The 17,471-nt window shown below is 44.1% G+C and overlaps 1 pseudogene; it reads left to right on the plus strand.

The window, feature by feature from the left end:
- The first annotated feature begins 7,996 nt into the window (after positions 1–7,996).
- LOC111813350 lies at positions 7,997–10,056 on the plus strand (annotated as a pseudogene).
- Positions 10,057–17,471: the final 7,415 nt, after the last annotated feature.

Consider the following 17,471-nt stretch of genomic DNA (forward strand, 5'->3'; position numbering starts at 1 on the left):
CCTGCAGACTAAGCTGTGTCACTGCATAATGAATAGGGGCTTTAGCAAGGGAGATCCTAAGTAAGGCCACTGTGCTGGAGAAGGCACAGGTCCTGGCAACGGATACTTGAAAAAGACACAAGAACTGCTCCCCAAGTAATGAAGCGCACATGGCAAGCAATGTATTCCCTGATTTCCGAAGGTACCCCATAGCTACATTGAGCAGGGGGATGCAGGATGAGTAGCGGGAAATAAAACAAGTTTTACTGATGAGAAATTAAAGTAAGGAGACATCAAAGCCACTGTGCTTGGAATCTGAGAAATTACAAGTTGCACAGAATCACACACCAATGGTATTTTCACTGCATTAGTTGAAGGGATATTGAAGGTCTCCTCTACCTACCAGAGTTCTTCATGGAATGTTTTTCTCATACCCACTCTGCCCAGCCCTCAATGCTTGAGCCTTATTTACTTTCAAACCTTATCACCTGTAGTTGGACCCTGAGTGAGGCTGGGTCACAGACAGATCACTCTCTGGGCCCCACCCTTCACTCTTTTCACAGTGCTCTGGCTTTGCATGCCTTGGTCATGGAAGCGGGTAAGCCTGGAGGGTCAGGAACATGTTACATAACTGCCTGACAGCTCTTTAGAAGCTGGGTTGGCACATCCCTATAATCCCGGCACTTGGGAGGTTGAGAGAAGAGGACCACTACGAGTTCAAGATCAGCCTAGGGAGTTCAAAAGTGAATACAAGGCCAGCCCGAACTGCTTAGTGAGAACCTGTCTCAAAAATAATAAATAAATAAATGTGAAATTTGATTTTGTCACTTACCTGGGTACAGGTGGTTGAGCTGATATAAATTGCATGTGTTTTCACAAAGACGTCTCGGTTGTGAGGGAGGGAGAAGTCCCTGTCAGGCTAGGAGCTTTTGGGAGGGGACTTTTCATGATCATCAGGAGGATGTATTTCAAGACAACTGAAGGAAAATATAATGGCTTAGGGAAAGAATGGGAAGAGACAAATTGATCCTTTTTAGAAAGGAGTGATATCACTTCAACAGGGCTGAAGTGAGATCATGTCATAGTGGAAACTAGGCTATTTTCAAGGGAAAATCCTGAATGCTGTGTCCTTTCTTCAGGCATGTGGAGCCTGGGTGTCATACTGATCTGAGGGGTTTGACTGGAGATCCCTGGATTTTCAGAGGGCAGTAGACAGAAGTTATCTTAGACACATACCTGCTCAGTGGGATGGTACAAGTGTGCAGTGAAACATCCTTTTGTGAGCAAGGCTAGAGGTTCCTCGACTGCCAGAGCCCAGAGCCCTGAAACACCTTCTCACTCAGAGATTTCGCCTACAGTCCAAGTTGCAGTGGTCCTTCATCATAGGGCAGTGTGGGAACTTCAACCAACACAGGGATGGGGCTTCCCTGAAGTGTTCTGAAATGTCATCCTTTTCATCAAAACAGATCCTAAAAGGTTCTCAATCTTGTCCACTATCATAGGGGACCCTCAGCCCTTCATTTCACTGTGGTCAGGAGCACTGCACATCTTCCTGTCTGGGGCTTCATGCACAGGGAGCACATGATCAATGGTGTTGATTGATTTTTTATAGCAGGTTTTGCAGTGGCAGGTTTGCACAGTAAGAGCAGATGTTTAGTAGCTCAGAGTTTGAAATATCCTTGCTACTATTCTGACATTAGGACAGGTGTGCTGGTTATTCAGTATGGGTGTTGTGGACTTTGTTCTCCATGACCTGGGTCTGAAAGTGGTCCTAATGAGCAAAAAGGGGCTCCAGGCAATTTTGTGTCACCTGGCCCTTGGCTTATGCCAGTATCCATGGAGCTTTTCAATAATCAGCATCCTAAAGGACAAGCTCCACAAATAGGTTCCAGTGTGTACTACCAATTCCGGTAACTGAAATTACTGGTTAATTCAGGTAATGGACCAGTAATTGTGAAAATCCCTTGAAAACTCCTGGAATAGCCCAAGTATCACCTGGGGGTTCTTTCTGGTCTTCTGCAAGGACAGGTAAGCAGGGAGCCCAAAGTCTACTGATGCCGAAGACTCAGGTCAAAGAGGCTTCCTGATGTAACATGAGCTACCAGTTGAGTTTAGGTCTCTGACAAGGGGTCATGGTTACCATCACTCTCCATCCTATTTGCATGTTTAAGGATCTCTGGATTTAGGTCCAGAGGTCACCACAAGCAGAGTAAGGAGTAAGAAGTATAGAAACCACACAAGAAACCAAATGTCTGGTGTGGGGAGCTATAGCTAGGAGAACAGGGGAGTGCAGCAGTGACATGAAGACACACTTGGGCTCCTAATTCCAGTTTGATTCTTGGATGCATTTAAATCATTACTCCAGGCTTTAATCTTGGCTCCTAGCTCACTGTGTATTCTGGCCCTACACTGGCAAGTTGAAACCACCCACACTCATTCCTCACAGTTCAGAACGCAGCAAGTCCCAGTACTAGGTCCCTGAGGAGGAGGAAGAGGCACTGAAATCATAGGATTGGTGGGCAGATGCTGGGGTGCTCCGCCTTCAGGTAGTAGGCCTTAGCCAGATTTCACCCTGGCTGCATCCTGCACCCTGTCAGCCAGAGGACCCTCCTCACTGAATTCTGAGTCCGCTGTTGTGGAGAAGAGACTGGAGCAGGAAGGGTGGGAAGGAGGAGCCTTCCTGGGTTGGGTGCAGGCTTTTATTTTTGGCAGAGTACAATAGTAAAAAGGATAAGAGAGTACTATGGGTAAAGCATGCCAACAAAGAGGCAACAAAATGAAATAAATTTCAAGACAGACACAAACGATCAAAAATGCTTCAAGAAGAAATAGAATGTTTTGGTCCCAAAACAAATACAGACAGTAAATTACAGTGTCAAAACTTCTCACAAAGAAAAGTGAAGCCATGGTGCCTTCATGGTTGAGTTTAATCAAACATCTGAAGAAGCAATATCATCCATTATTATCGATCTTTTTAAAAAACATGGAAGAGGAGGATGTTATAATTCATTCTAGAAATACAGTATCATCCTGATGCCAAAAGAAGAGAAAGACATCCCTTATGAACACAGATGAAAACAATCCTCAAGAAAATCAGAAAACTAACTCCCACAACATTCAAAAACAATATATACCATGAGCAACTGAGACTACTTAGGAATGTAAAGGTGGCAGGACATCTGGAAACCTATTAATGCGATACATCATTATCAACAGAATAAAAGCCAAAGTGCACATTTGTGTCTTAACAGACACAGAAAAAGTGTTTGACACAATTTACCATCTTGCCAGGACAAATATACTCAATAAACTAGGATTAGAAAGGAACGTCCTTAACCTGATAAAGATATCTATAAGAAATTCACAATCAATATGATGTACAACAATGAAAAAACTGAGTGTTTTCTTCATAAATTGAAGATCAAAAAATGAAATATTCTCTCACTTCTGTGCTATGTTATAATAGCAGGTACAACGAGGACAATGTTGCAAGGAAAAAAAGGGAAAGTCTTCTATATTGGAACAGATGAAATAAAACTTTTATTTTTGGAAATGATGTAAGCTTGTGGATTTCACTAAGGTATCTACTAACAAACCACTGGAACTAATAAACTAGTTCAGCAAGTTCTCAGAATACAAGATGGATATATAAAAGTAAATGCATTTTAGCTGCACATGGTGTTTCCTATGTGTAGACCCAGGTACTTGGGACACTGAGGCAGGAGGATCAGTTCTAGCCCTCAATTTCAGGACATTCCTGAGCAATACGGTGAGACTGTATCTCAAAAAAGTTGTGTTTTTACAAATTTCAATGGCATTTCTTTATGTTGTATAAGAAAAGATGCTTTTTTTACGTGGGAATCCATCCTGTTTCATAAGTGTGGAAAATGATATCAAAACAAAAAACCACATTTACTACAATTAAAAAGCTATAAAACTGACAAGCAGCATGAAAGAATTATATACATGAAATTAAAAACAAAAACTTGAAGAGGCTCTATATAAATGGCAAGATTTACTGTGTTCATAATGCAGAGGAGTAGACGTTAACACATCAGCCCTCTGCATCATCACCTACAGATATGTCACAAACTAAGCAAAAGTCCACCAGGCTCTGAAAGAAACTGATGTGACAGTTCTCTCTTTTTCTTAAGGCTGGTTCTTGCTATGTAGTTCAGGCTCACCTTGAACTCACAGTAACCCTCCCTCAGCCTCCTGAGTGCTGAGATTACAGGCCTGTGCCCTCACACCTGACTCCATTCTAATATTTATATGGAAATGCATAGTGCCTACAGTAGCCTAAATCACTCCAAAAAAAAAAAAATGCTGTCAGACTGATACTATCTGATTTCAAGCTACAGTAATAAAGGGCAGAAAGTAGCAGCTTGCAAATTAAATGGAGGGGGCCTACAGGTTAGCTCAGTTGTTTAAGGGCCTGCTCATGTAAATGCAGTCAGGCACAGGATAGTGGTTTGATCCCCAGCTCCACCTGCCTTACAAGACCTATCCTTATGGCAGCCTGAGCCATCCCCCCCACCCACCCAAAAAAAATCATTCTCAACTTTTGCAAAAATCAAATGGAACAATGGAGCAAAAAGAATGTCCAGAAACACACCCATGTCTGCTGAAAAAGGATATTTTTTAATGTTTTTATTGAGTCAGGGTCTCAGAAGTGGTTTTTCACGAAGATGCAAAGGTAATAAAGCAGAAGAAGTGTGGTCTTTTGAAAAAAATGTGCCAGAAAACACAGGCCTAAAACAATCTAGTACAACATATGCAAATCAATTGAAAACTGATTATTTACCTAAGGGTAAGAGCTCAAAATACAGACTTCATAGACATAAGGCAAAAACAGAAAGAAGCAGATAAATTCACTATTTAGAGTTGCAGGCTTCAACATGCTCTTTGGGAATTGATGGATGAAGCAGGCAGACGATCCCATTGGGATCCATAGGACCTGAGCAGTTCTAACAATCAAGTTCAGCTCACTGATACTTACACAGAAAGTTGCATCCAACAGTAGAAGTGTACATGGGACAGGCACAAAGAAGGACCGCAATATTGGCACATGATATACACCTTAACAACTGTTTTGGAAATTAGCATACTTTGAAACACAGGGGTCAAGAAATCTCCACAGAAATTTTTATTTTTTTATTTTTTTCGTGGAACTGGGGATTGAACTCAGACTCTTGCACTTGCCAGGGAAGTGCTTACTTCACAGAGCCATCTCCCTGGCCCCTCAACAGAAATTTTAAAACACTTTGAAGTAAATAAATTGGAAATACCACTTATTTTGCAGAAAAATACTGCCAGTGTTTGGATGAAGAATGTTCCCCCAAAGTTTGTGTGTTCAAGGCTTTGTTCTCAGTTTGACACTCCCGGAGGTGTAAAATCTTTACAGTGCAGTCTAGGAGGAGGCTCTGGCCCTGGGGTGTGCTGTAGAAGGGGACTGTGGAAAGCTGGTCTCTTCTTCTCTCTTTGCGTCCTGACTGCCATGAGGTAAGTGGCTTCCTCTACCCTGGGATCCTCTTGCATTGATAGATGCTGTGCCAGAGAGCTCACTGAGCATGCGCTGGAACCTCTGAACATGAAGCCCAAAGCACACTTTTCTCACACCTAAATTAATGTACCTCAGCTACTTCTTGCTGCAAGGGAAAGCTGACTAACACAAATGTGAATCTACTTGATGCCATTAAAGTGCAAGATGATAAATTTTATGGTCAGTACTTTTTTTTCCATATGTAAAGGTAATTTTTTGCCAGCTGAGGTGGTGCCAGCCCATAATCCCAGCTCTCTTGGAAGCTAAGGCAGGAGGTTGCCTAACCTGGGCAACCAACCAACAAAGTATCTCAAAAATTAAAATATAGGGGCCAGGGAAATGGCTCAGTGGAATAACGCTTCCCTGGCAAGCTCAAGGGCCTGAGTTCAATTCCTGGTTCCACCAAAAAAAAAAAAAAAAAAAAAAAAAAAAAAAAAAAAAAAAAATGGGGTGAAGATATAGGCCACTGCGAAATGCTTGGGCTTACGCCTCAGTACCATACATAAATGAATAATTTAATTTAATAATCTGACTCCTAAATTTGCCAAGAAGATACAGCTACAGATGTGCTTAGACATTTGTAGTATTAAACTCATATTTTAGAAAACAATAAAGAACTGAAATAAATAACAAACCTTTCACCTTAGGAAACTAGATAAAGAAAAACAAAATAAATCTAAAACAAGGAAACAGAGAATATATTAAATAACTAAGCAAGGAAACAACCACTAAGAAATGAAAAGGAGTGAAGTTCTAAATTTCCTAAACAGGAATAAATGAGAAGTCATCATTACTCAACCTGTAGACATCAAAAAGATAATAAAGGAGCACTAGGAAGACATCTAACTCCATACATTTGATAATTTAGAAGAAAACAGGCTAATTCCTTGATGGTCACAAATCATCCCAACTCCCTGAATGAGATATGGAAAATATGAAGGAATCCTTTTCCCATGTGTATCAAGGATGACAACTAATCACAGGAGATAAAACTTTGCTCTGTGGTTCTTGCTTTTTATCTCTTCATTCAAAGAGCCTGTGATGAAAGCAAAGAAAATACTGAAGTGAAAAGACAGTTGGTTATGCACAGCCTTTCCTGACAACGTGAGGCAGGGTAGTCTAGTGACAAGCCATGTCTTTACAAAACAGCCACACAGACTGGAGGGAGAGGTGGGGCAGTCAGCACCAGAGCTGAGAAGACCAACCCTGCTAGGGGACATGAGAGCTGGTGGGCCAAGCACAGAGTTCCCAGGACATGGAAAAGGTAAATGTGTTCAGGTCAGCCACGGTCAGAGAGTGCTGGAGCAGAATATGACAAGTGTTTATAATGACAGCCATAATGATGTGACCCAGGTGAGGACGCTGGCGTCTGGGAGACCTTGGTGGGAGGAGCTGGGAAGGCTGTGTGCTGGCACTTGCAGTGGGTGTACCTTATTTTGGCCATACATTAAAATGTTAAAAACCAAATTAAAATGGTAAAAACTCCTATAATTTAAAGTCAAGAATACAACTTGTATGTAGAATGTAAATATAAACATGCACAGAAAGACTTCAAAGACATTTGACCAACATGCTAATAATGTAGGTCTTTCTACTTTTTATTTCCTTCATGTGTTTTTTTTACCACTGAGTATGACTGAAACCCCCAAACTATGACTTAAGTCAACCTTTCCTTCCTTAATTTTGATGGATTTTTTTTTTTGGCTGGCTCTGGATGCCTTCAGGGCAGGTCTGGTAAGGCATGAGGATCGGGGGATCAAACCACAGTATTGAACCTGTCCTTCCTTAATTTTGGATGTGGGTATTTTGTCCTAGCAAAGAGAAAAATAACTGAGACAGCATACATGTATTAAACTCATTCAGAATGAACTAAAAAATATTGACCATGTCAAGACCGAGCTAAGTTAGTAGTCAAATATGTTTGCACACTAATAGTAGCTTGTAAGCATGTTACTAAGGAATTCTGGTCTGTGTTTTGGAATAGAAAATTAAAAAGTCAAATATCTATTACTCTAGCCAATTTATTTATTTATTTAGCTCTTCCTTTGTTGTAATATTGAGGAGTGTGGCATATGCTTCTACATTTTCTCATGCTCACAATGCTCTCACTGTAACAGTAATGGGGAAAAAGTAAACTGCACCAGGAAGACAGTCCACGAGGCTTTGGTCAGTTAGGCCGGGCAGCGCGAGCCTTCAGCGCGAGGCTTGTGTGCTGGACATCGCCATAGCGACGGGGAAAGCAGCTGTGAGACCGCGGGAAGCGGCCCTTCTGGAGCCCTATCTTTGGTCTCTCCAGCTGTGGCTCTTCGCTTCTTTTCCACTTGGCTAACAAGGCATTCGCACTGTTTCTGTTCCCTGTTGGACTCCTTGGTGTGTTGAGTTTCACCCCAGTGTGAGTAACTTGTAGCCTAAGGCCACCACCTGCCCCTCTCAGTTCTCCCAGGGCGGGGAGCGGGAAGCCACCAAGACTCCAGCATGGCCTTGGGAACTGGAGGAGTCAGAGGAGCTGGAGGAGTCAGCAGAGGAGTCGGAGGAGGAGTCGGAAGACGAGTGAGAGGAGGATTGCAAGGTAAAACAGGAATTAAAGGAGGACTCCAAAGAGCTGGAGGACAAATACCTGGAGAAGGAGTTGGAGGAGAAGTCGGAGTCGGAGCTGGAGGAGGAGTCCTAGGAGGAGTAGGTGGAAGAAAAGGAGTTGGAGTCGGAGGAGGAATCAAAGGAGGAGAAGCTGGAGGCGGAGTCCCAGGAGTAAATGTAAGAGGAAGAGGAGGAGGAGCCAGAGTTAGAGACACTGGTGGCCTAGGTGTAGGGAGTGGAGGAAAGATCCGCCAGAGACTTTGCCATCAGGCACCTATTAAGCCTTACCAGCAGGGGCCACCACAGTGCCAGGGCATTCTTACCAGCCTTTCACAGTCTATGAATCATTTTGTGCCACAGTGGCTACAGAAATACTTCAATAATAATGACGACGCGTGTAGCTGCTCAACAGACACAAGTGAGGTACCACACGGGGTAGAAAATAGAGATGACTCTGTCATATATGTAGATGAGGACAACTCTAATAGCAATGGGGGGCATAGAGTTCCTGAGCCAGCAGTTAATAACGCAGAAGCGTCAACACTTAGTCTGGCTTCCGATGCCCTCCCAACTGGCAGTTGTGCAGAAATGAGAGAGTCTACCTCTCAGGCCCATAACACCCCAACCACTAATTGTTCTTCCAGAGTCCCTGATAAAGATGGTGAAGTTTCACACAACACTTCACGGCCACCTCTGGGGACTTCTCAGGCCCAAAATACTCATTCTGTGTCACAACAAAACACCCCAGCTCAGAAACAGCATGCAACTTGTCTGGCTGTGGCATCCTGGCCCCCTCACTTGCCAATTCCTCAAATCCTAAAACAGGTCAGCTCAGAGAGTCTCCTTTTTACTGTAGAAAGCCACGTGGTGGCCCAGCAGCTGCTCTAAGGCTGTCTCAGCTATGAAATACACCTTATCGGGTGCCTGTCAGAAGGATGCAAGCCAAGCTGCTCCAGGTGCAGCCCTTGAGTGTGACCAGCTTAACAGCTCGCAGATCACTGAGCTTCCTAGAGATGTCAGGTCCTTTCAGACATGTGGAAAGAGTGTCGCCTGTGTTTTCTTCTCAGCACTCTCTTTTTAGCAATGGGATAGATATCACAGACACACAGGCCATAAGAGCAAAGGGGGACTCTCTATATCTCACTGTTGGGAAGGCCACAACTCCAGAGCCAGTTTCCACAGAAACAAAACATACTGGTTATTTTAAAGTGCCTCTGACTCCATCTATTGAAATAAGGAAGACAGCTGAAGGAAGAGCTAAAGGGAACAGTAATGAAAAAGAAAACAACATAATACCCAGACAAAATAAAAAACCAGAAAATGGCCTTCCAAATGCAAATTTCAGTATCCCTGAAGCTGACTGTTCATCTTCTGGAGGCGGTAACATGAGAGAGGTTGCTTCTAAGTCTCTAGAGGAGGAGAAAACTGAAGCATCAGTGGTACCAAAAATCTCTATACCAATCGCCAGTTCTTCAGTGCCTACCACGGATCTTTGTTGTCCTGAGATCACAACTCCATCATCCAGCAGTTCTCTTCGGTCACTAGCAAACAAGGTACAAAGCGCCTCTCCCAGCAGCACTGGCAGGGCTGTGTTTACATTTTCATCTCCAACTACAATATGTATGGAGGCAGTTGTACTACCTTCATCACTTACTCCATCTACATTTAGTGAGCCTACCGCAAAGATAGAACTCTTTGCCTCCTGCAGGGCTTCAGAACCAATTCTAAAGAGTTCAGCTGAAGACATCACTGCAGGGAGCAGAACAAACTGTAAGAGGCAAAAGGGAGGCTTGGAGAGCCTTGCAATACCTGCAAAACTCTCTAAAGATAGAGGCATTCTGGATGTTCAGGGAAGCCCTGTAGGCCTCCTTTGCAAAAGGGGAGATTCTCTTGCTGCCGAACCTATCAAAATGGGGCCAGAAGTTAATAGAAACAGCAAGCAGTATATTTGCTTCTAGTGGAGTCAGGTGTGAGGAATGGGTAAAGTCTGGGTCATTCTGGAAGCGTGATGCATATCTCTTTCAAATGTCACCAGGAAAAAGGGCTGCACAGACTGGAATTGGTTCACCAAGCAAAAGTGGCAAAGCAACTCTTTCATCAAGAACAGGCTTTAAGTCAGCAATAGGCACTTGGGATTGTGACACCTGTTTGGTTAGAAATAAATCTGAGGTCAAGAGATGTGTGGCTTGTACAGCACCCAAGCCTGGGATGATAGTGAAGTAAATTCCTAGGGCCAGAGGGACTGTGGTTTGAGAAAGCGCTTTCACTATGACTACTTAATGGTCCCGAAGCACTGTTATCTCTGGTACCATAAGACTGGGAGGCAAATTCAGGCCTATGGCATTGTGGCAGTGTCCACTCTAATGTGTAGCTTGCTTCCTTTTTATAATGAAGACATCGATAATTATTCTCATTTTATTGTCTCATTTAAACATTAGGTTGGTTCCGCTGTGTTTCTAATAATGCAGAAGACAACAGAGCTGTGCTATGTGTGGCTGAGAAGCCAACAAGTGCAACCCCTGCTTTTGGCAGCAGTGCTATACCTGCCTCTGTCCTCAGGAGACTGGCTTTGGGTCTCTGGTGTGTGGACGCATCTCCTGAACTCATTTGCATTTGACTCTCTGGGTGAATGTTGTGAAAGAATTCTGTAATGATGTGTCCTGCATCAAATTGCTTCCCTTGCAACCCCTGACTATCACACTCACTTTTGCTTCAGGGACACAAACCAGTATTACAGCCCATAGAGATGAAGCAAAGCCTGTTTACAGTTTTCTCAACAACAGCAGTTCCTCTGGTTGAAGCACACAGGCCACTTCAGCCTGTCGTGGTCTCCTTGGTGGTGCCACCTCCTCCTCCATTCCACCTGTGGCTCCTTTGTTTTTGGACAGGCCAGCAAGCCTGGGAAAAGCTCTCCCCTGCACTGATCTCCTCAGTCCAGTCCTTCTCAGTTTTTGCTCTTTTCTCAGGATAGCAAAGGAGCAACCCCCTCTATCACAGCTATTGTTGTCACTCCTTTGCTTTCCAATTAGCACCCAGAAGTATAATTATCTGGCTGTTCTCAGCCTGAATCACCTACTTTTGGCACCACGTCCACCATGTGCCAGCTTCCTGTGTTTGGACAACAGCTTAGTCAGTCTGCATTTGGCTCTAAACAGTCTCCAATCCCATTTCGGTCCAGTAATTTGGCAGCAGCTTTACAAATCTCAACATCACAAAAAATAACCTATCAGGAGCAGTCACATCTGGGGCCAATCCTAGCACATCTGCAGCCTCAGCTCAGCCTTCAGCCCAGGAGGTGGTGCATTTACCTAGTCTGTAGGAGCAGCTTTTAGGGTGGAGTCAAAGAAACAAAGAGATGTCCTATTTTCTGCATCTTGTTGGTAGTCACAAAGTAAATGCTACTGTTAGGGAAAGGCCACCATGATGTGACACACAAGTTTTAACATAGCTGGCACCCTTCATCCAGACACTGGATTGTAGCAGGTGCTGGCTTTATCTGCAGTCACAGGTCAAAGGCTTCTTCAGTTTGGATTGTCCCCGATTTACTTAGACACCTCTCCATCTCTCCAACCCCATTTAAACACATCTACACAAAGAAGTAATAATTAGAGTAGCAAACAATTCTTCAAAAAATATTTTAGGATCCAACACGATTCACTGATTTGGCAGAATCTGGCTATACAAAGGAACAGAGCCTGTGTCACAAATGCTGTTTTACAGAAATTCAGCATCTGTAATACCAGGGGTGTTCCTAAGCAGTTACGAGACATATTTGACATTGTAATTATATCCGAGGAATTCTGTACATATTAGAATTCTGAACAGATGGGAAGACATTGAAATGAATGATTTCTATGCTAAGTGTATGCTGGGGTATGTGTGGAGATTGGTGTACTGTGTGCTACACTTTTCTGACAGAGAAAGCCTGACTGAAGCTTGGTAAAGACTTTTTATAGCTATCGTAGATTTTGTTAGATCTGAATCATTCCCCATGTAGGAATTACATGCTACTTATAGATTTCCTTCTTTCAATACATAAATCAGAAGTTAAAGTGAACAAAACAATAAACATTCTGAATGGCCAGCTAAAAAAATGTGAAAAGAGAACTGAATTATGGTGTAAATTTTTGCCTCACATGATGATCCTTCCACCTGTGACTCCTGTCACAGAACTGTGCTACGTTGGGGCTGGGAGAGTGGGAATAGGACACTAGGACCTAAGCAGATAGGAAGGAAGGCAGGAAAAGAACACAGAAGGAAATTTTGCTTCAGGTTCAGTAGTTCAGGTTTCTGAGTTTATCTTGTACAGTATCTTATTTTTAGGATTCTTCAGGTCCCAATCTAGCAATAAGACACCCATTTAAAAATTACAATCAGGGCTGGTGAGATGGCTCAGTGGTCTGGAGCACCTACTTAGAACAGGCTTTAGCAAAGCCCAGGGACCGCGGTTCAATCCCCCAGCACCACATGCCAGCCAGCCCGCCCCCCTGGTGGGCTGAGCTGGCCACACACACACACACACACACACACACACAAATAAATAAATAAAATTAAAAAAAATAAAAAAAATAAAAATTACAATCATGTAAGTAAAAAGCATACTTTATTTACCTTCTCTTATTAGACAGCATATATATAAAATATGTAGCAGAATACAGAGTGTGTTATTAGCTTAAAGTGCAGACAAAAGACAGGAAGAATATATGGCAAAATATAAGCAGATGGTCCCTAGTTTTATTCTGGTCAATGATATTTTCTAAATTTGTTGGCAATATCTTTAGAAGAAAATGCTATTTTAAAGGAATGATTATATTATACATCCAATTTCATGGAAAACATCACTCAGGGATAGGATAAAATAAAAGCACAAAATGAGGTTGCAACAGATACTGTCATTAGAAGACTGAGGAAAGTGGAAAATTAAAGAGCAATTTAATTCCTAAAAAAGAAGGCCCAAAACTGAAAGGAAGAGGTCCATTTCCACTCGCAGTTTTTGGGAGGACTCAGTGCAAAGTCTGCTGGGTCTGAAGCAGCAGCAGGATGGCAGAGGGGCAAGGCACAGGAAAAGCTGCCCCTCCTGCGGTGACCAGAAGCAGAGTGTGAAAGGAGGAACCTGGGAGGGAGCTATACTCCGAGCACTTCGCCAGGCCAACCAGGGCCACCACCTAAGGGCATGTTCAGTTCACGCTCCTCAGTGGATGAACCCACAGAGGGGTCCCCTGCACCCCTGATACAATCACCTTCCAAATACACTGAAGGACATTTTAGCTCTACAACAAAAGATGTCTGGAGAACTGGATATATACATGCAAGAAATGGAAAAACCAGACAACTACCTTAAATCACTTACAAAAATCAACTCAAAATGGATTCAAGACTCAAGTGTAAGACAGGAACCTTAAGCTCCAAAGAGATAATACATAGACAAAGTCCCCTGACATTGGTCTTGGTGATGAAGCTTTGGATATGATACCTAAAGCACACCCAACAAAAGCAAAACCAAGTAGGTCTCTGAGGAACTGAAAAGCTTCAGCACAACACAAAGGCATCCAATGAAATGGGAGAAAACATTCATGAACTATTAAGTGGTAAATATTAAAAATACTATAGAAACACATATAGTTCAATAGGAAAGAAACTATAAATAATGCAATTATGAAACAGGCAAAGAACCTATGTAGGCATGTTTCTAAATCGGATATAAAATAGGCCAGGAGATACACGAAGAAGTATTCAACCATCAGTAATTACAAAGGAAATGCAAATAAACTAACATTTAAATGGCTTTAAAACAACAGCCTCCTCAGTGGTGTCATTTCAATAAATAGTCAGCATTGAAAATTAGAACCATGCACTAAAAATTCAGGTCTTCAACTTCTCTGAGCCTGAGCAGGGCCCAGGGGCGCTCCGACCCTGGGCGTGCGGTTCTGGCAACCCAGCCCCACAGGGAGCCGGATATGCGAACCTGCACCCCAAGGCCCACGCTGTGTGCACCCAGCGCTACGTGGGTGAAGGAGAAATCAATCCAGCGGGGCCAGAACAAATGCACAGCCGAAGGCAGCGGATCTCGAGCCTCTCTTCCAGTCGCACCTCGGACGCCGGGGACCACGAGCCCGCGGGTCTTTCTTGCTGTCTGTGGGACCTGGGGCGCAGGGAGGCAGCGCCGGGCGGCCCAAGGCGCGGCACTCGTGGGTCTGCGGCACCCGGCCTGAGGGGCGCCCCGAGCTCCCTTGCGGCCCGGTACGGCCCACGGGTCCCACCCGCATCAGCAGTCAGCAGGGCAGTTGGGTCCCAGCTCCCGGTTTCACAAGAAGACCTACTGCGGGAATTCACCAACCTCCTCTAGCAGCCTCTGTTCGGCCACGCCCCCTCCGCACGCCTCTCAGCCCACCAGCCAATCGCAACGCCTGCTCCCGCACGTGACACAGGTCGACCAATGGCTGCCCCAGGCGCCCAAGAGGCGCAAGGTGCTCTGTGGGCTTTCTTTCAAATGAGCATGGGGGAGGGACCTCACGGGACTGCTAAGGGGCTGAGAGGCGGTGAGACTCGCGTGGGGGCCAACTCCCCGTGGTCCCGGGTTGGAGGCTGCCTGGAAAGAAGGGGGTGGAGTAAGGAGCGTCCTGCAGCGGGACCCTCACCAGCTTCCTGCCCTTCTCTTCCTGCCCTGCCTGGTTCTCAGAGCAGCTCTTCCCGCCTCCTGATCTTCAGCAGGCTCCCAGTATTCCGGAGAAATCCTTCAAGGAGGGGAATCCCGGGACTCCAGCAGGGTCCAGCACTTGTGCCTGTAACAGAAACGCGTGGATCACAATACCATAATCAGTTGGATTGTTTTCTCTCGCCATAAACCAAAGTGTCAGGCATTTACCACAGGGACCCAGGCACCTGCACTCTCATCCTTAGAGCTGGGTGCCAGTTCAGAGATTTACCTGCCAGCAAATTAGTATGTATTGTCCCAGACGCCAGGCCCTTTCCAAGGGCTTTTCCGGAAGTACCACCCAACAACTTCCACCTGCGTGTTACACGCTGGAACTTTCAAAGCTGGCCTCACCTAGCAGGGAAATGTCTTTGAAAGCCAAATTGTTGCCCTTATTGAAATCCCATTGCAAAAAAGACAAGGAATTTGGATAGATAACTTGCAACTTCTCCTACACCTATGATTTTCTTACTGTGCAAGTGGTGTTGTATCTCACATAGGTCAACCCTTTCTCAAGGTTGTGTACAACAACTTACTAAGTGAGTGCACACTCTGGCAGACCATAGTGGTATATTTTTAATGTATTTTCCTTATTAGTGCTGCGAGGCCATTATTACTAGCAGCATGATGCAAATGACCCTGGAAGATACAAATGGTGACAACGTAGAATGGAGAAGTTCTGGTAGAGAGGCCATTTGGTCTGGTATGAGTTGACTGTACATTGTTACAAGCACATGAAACTAAGGATAATTCTGGGTGCTAGGTCCACAAAGGCCATAATGTCTAAAGCCAAGAATAACCAACAAGTTTGAGGGTTTTAATAAATGAAGCAGTTGGTTTTATGCATTTAATAAACTGTCCATTGTACACTTGTGGTATGTTAAATTTTAGCAACATATGTGGTAAATGACACAGTGCCCTCCCCACAGACTATAAGGAAAACAACAAATGGACAGGTGATTTGAGCATGTAGCTAGATCAAGGTGAGGATTCATGCAGGAAGGAGGCACAGCCCCTGCCCTCTCCAAGAAGGGGCGGTGTGCACAGACACTACCAGTGACTATAGAGCGAACCCTGAAGTTAGCAGAAGAAACTTCATTGAAGTCTTAAAGCTGGGGCTGGAGTTCCCAGCTAAAGCAATTTGCCAGGCAATGCAAGCTGGCCCTGGAGTAGCCCAGTAGGACTCAGTATGGGGCACGGGGGCCACTGAGACTGACAGTGCTGGCCACACTTGCTGAGTCATCAGTACATGGGAGCTGTCTGTGAATACATCACTACTGGAGCATCCGGCATGGTGACACTGTAGAAAAGATTCCTAGAAGGATATCTCTGTGCTTAAAAGGTTTGAATATCCATAAGATGTCACTTCTTTAATTTCACAACCAATTAATTGGTAACTGCTCATCCTCTCATCTTGTGCATACCTCATCTGATAGACAGTATGCTGAATTCTCCTTTCTGGTGTTAGAATGATCTTGTTTCAGAAAAAAATCGATAATATATTGAAGGCTCCCTTCTTACTAACTACATGATTTCCCTCATCCCACCTGCCTGTTAGGCTCTCCTGAGAATTCAGGATCACTTATTCAAAATCTAGATTTAATGTGTTATAAGATTACAATAACGGCCAAAATAATTACTGATCTGTGAACTCCATGAGGACAGGAGTCCTGCTTTTCACATGTAGGTGTTACCTACAGCACTCAGTAGTTTCCCACAGTGTTGAATTAAATTTAATTGGAGATCAGTTGAACTTGGCATGTAAATAAAGAGCAACAGAGCTTGTATTAAGGCTAACCTTGAGGGTTTTTTGCATTTGTCTAACCAGAGTGACTTCAGCAAGCAGAGCTGCCAGGGCACACTTTGGGCACACCACACTTTAAACACTGTTCCTGGAGAAAGTCCCTGAGCTGTCAGAGGGCTGCTGCCTGGTTAAGTCCTTCCCCATGTGGGTTAGGAGCTGTTCCCATCAGGCGCTGGATACTTGATCATAGTTACTGAGTCTAGGTATCTGCTCTGTGAGGTGTCGGCTATGTCATGTAGACTATATCTACAACACCAGCTTTATGATCATCCTCACTTTTCATATTAATGTCTCCAATGGAGAGCTGCAACAGGCGAGCCCGTGACAATCACTGCAGTTGTACTTAGCAGGCTTTTACAATTTTAGTATTTGGCATTTGGCACTAGTGAGATTAAAAGTATAAAGGTAGCCTGGCTCAACAGGAGGGCACATAAAATCTAGGTTTGAGAACCAGGTTCGCCTGTGGTCCAAGATACTCAGGGCGATGAGGCAGGAGCACCTCTTGAGTCCGGGGATTCAGGACCAACCCGAGCCACAGGCTAAGACCCTGTCTCAAAAAAGTAATCTTGATCACTATAATGATCCTTTTGTACTATCTTTACATTTACATTTATGTTTAAACTATTGGAGAGTAGTTAGAAGTAGTAACAGAACTCAGAATTCGAGACTGGTCGGAAATAATAAAAATCTGAGTTTGAGTAGCACTGTCCACCACCCTGTGTGTGGTACTGGGTTGCCTGGATGGGACTTGAGCTTGAGATGCTCCACGATACTGGGCTCCTACTTTCCAATTTTCCTGATGTGGTGATGGCAGCAAACCTGTATCCTTGAGAAGGAAATGTTGACTGTTTTCATAGGAAATCATATATATATAT

This window comes from Octodon degus, unplaced genomic scaffold (genome assembly GCF_000260255.1).
Source record: "Octodon degus isolate 3935 unplaced genomic scaffold, OctDeg1.0 scaffold00184, whole genome shotgun sequence".
Classification (NCBI taxonomy): domain Eukaryota; kingdom Metazoa; phylum Chordata; class Mammalia; order Rodentia; family Octodontidae; genus Octodon; species Octodon degus.